This window comes from Primulina tabacum, chromosome 3, assembly GCF_025594145.1.
Source record: "Primulina tabacum isolate GXHZ01 chromosome 3, ASM2559414v2, whole genome shotgun sequence".
In the NCBI taxonomy this organism is placed as follows: domain Eukaryota; kingdom Viridiplantae; phylum Streptophyta; class Magnoliopsida; order Lamiales; family Gesneriaceae; genus Primulina; species Primulina tabacum.
The window spans coordinates 6,508,295-6,510,828 of record NC_134552.1 but is presented as its reverse complement, the minus strand read 5'-3'; the positions used below and the strand labels follow the sequence as shown (position 1 = coordinate 6,510,828).

The window sequence follows — 2,534 nt, the reverse complement described above, 5'->3', positions numbered from 1 at the left end:
TGAAAAATAAACATAAAATTATAAAATCCACATATTAATAATATTGAATAAACTCGAACATTTTCCATAAACATGCAAAGATATCAATCATAATTAATAATTATGAGCAAAACCCATAATTAATTTCCACAAAGAAATGTCCTCTGAGTAAATTCTCACCAGAGGAAGATGATGGAGGGATCGCAGCAGCACTCGTCTATCAGGAAACAGCAACATAAAGCAGCAAGACTGGCAAAAATTACTCGATTCGAATCAAAATAAAATTAAACCGAAAATATCGAAATCTACAACCAAAAAAATACTTTTTATTTTATTTTATTTTATTTTCAACAGAGTCATAAATTTTCTGTACATGTTTTATATGAAGAGAGAAAGGTATCGAGGTACTTACCATCCTTCAAGAAAACCAGTTTCTCTCCGAGGAGGTGGTGCCGCATAATATTGTGGTGGTGCCATCACCGGAGGGCCTTGATATTGGCCTACATCAATTAAAATTAAGTGCAACTGTGCAACGAAATAAGTTTGCGCTTTTTAATCGAAACCCTTTCGAAAACTCCCTTGCTGGTGTAATTGTGTGGTTTGATATGTAAAAAGAAAGAGGAAAAACATAGTTTTTGGAAAAATAATTCACCTTGAGCAGGGTAGGGATATGCATAAGCATACTTCGGTGGTTCATTCATCTCTACGAAATCTTCAAGATTGAAACCCTAAAGTAAGAGGGAATTAATAAAAGATTTATTTAAATAAATGATAAGTAAAATTTGGGAGGATTATATGTGAAGTTGTGCAAGATTTAAGCATTCGTTTTGAAAATATATCGAGGGATTGGAGTGCTTTTACTCATGATAGATGATATATAAACATGGTAAGGCTGAATTATGGCAAGCATGACGACTTGGTAAGAATAAAGTCAAAAACTTATGTAAGACGGTCTCACGGATCGTATATTGTGAGACGAATCTCTTATTTGGGTCATCCATGAAAAATTATTACTTTTTACGCTAAGAGTATTACTTTTTATTGTGAATATCGGTATAGGTTAACATGTCTCACAGATAAAGATTCGTAAAACCGTCTCACAAAAAACATACTCAAGAATAAATACATTTGACTTTCTACAACAAAGTTTCTTCATTTGTAGAGAGATGGGGTAAAACTTTTGTATTTTTCTGATTATTTAATTTAATATATGTCAGATATTGTGTAATTAAAATATAATTATATTGGCGTTGCTAAGCGGTTTCAGGGTTTGTATAATAGGTGATGGATTGACCAATATTTAAAAGTTCAATTATTTTTATTAATATTTTTTCGGATGAGCATGTCACATAGAATTTATCCGATATGGTTTACCTTTCTAGCATAGTTTGTATGTAATTGTGTTAATTCAAATGTTTACGAAGTGAATTTTGAAAGATAACACCTAGGGGATTCATTGTCATAAAAAAATGATATTGATCTTAATCTAAAAGATTTGAAATAACAATTAACAAATATTCCTATTGAAAAGCGAACTAAATACAGCGAATGACATGTTATATCAATTAAGTTTAAAATATTTGAGTTGTGGTTATAATTTTTTAGTAAAGTAGTACGTATTTCATTCCACGATTAGCATCATATTCGAAACCACTAGTTTGATTCTTGAATTGTTGAAAAAACCATTGTCCCAACGAAAAGAACTAGCACAACATAATGTTTAATTTGTTGTACGATTTAACAAATTTGAAATATATATAAACCATAACTATAGCTTTTGAAAAAATATTTAATCACGCACATACAATTTAATGTATTAGTATCGTAAATACACTGAGAGTAGGGGTCCAAAATAAAAGAAGATTAAAGAAATTGGAAGCAACTTGATTTCAATATTTTACGTAAAGATTTGTATTTGGAGAATATGTAATCGACCACGTATATTACTTAATTATAGTTTATGAATCAAACCGAAAAAAGAAATCGCGCAACTTGAATTAAAATATTCTTAAAATTTTATGCGCGATTCGGTTACGATGTAATTAAAACATGAATGATTCATCCAAAAATATAGACAGATATATTTAATTAAAAAAAAATCACTGTAGGAGGGACACTGAATTTAATAAAATTTTAATATTTCTCCCTAAGTTTCTTACTCAAATTAGAAATTACCGATTTCACTATAGGAGGACCACTAAATTTTTAAACCTTTCTCACTAAGTTGTGGACTCAAATTGCATGAATTGTCGATACTTGAAAAGTGACATGTTGGATTGATTTTTTTTTCTCTGATGGTGGAGTTGTTAACTTTATATATCCGATATGATAACTACTACTTTTTTGCGGTTTAGGTATTATTATCCATGGTATATTTTATAAGAAAAATGTTGAATTTATATTTTATGGTACATTCAAGCTTTTATTTTATATAATAAATTATAAATGTATTATTGAATTCAATTAGACCTTTTTTATTTTTTATTCTCTAGTATCCTTGAAAAGAAAAAAATTATCATTATATATGTCAATCAAAATGTAAATCTAGCATTCCT

General features: G+C 28.9%; 1 long non-coding RNA gene across 1 annotated transcript; it reads right to left on the bottom strand.

The window, feature by feature from the left end:
* Positions 1–869, bottom strand: LOC142538888 (uncharacterized). Its single transcript, XR_012818757.1, has 3 exons — positions 632–869; positions 392–479; positions 1–228 (listed from the first exon to the last, which is right to left on the bottom strand). It is a non-coding gene; the product is annotated as an uncharacterized LOC142538888 (long non-coding RNA).
* Positions 870–2,534: the final 1,665 nt, after the last annotated feature.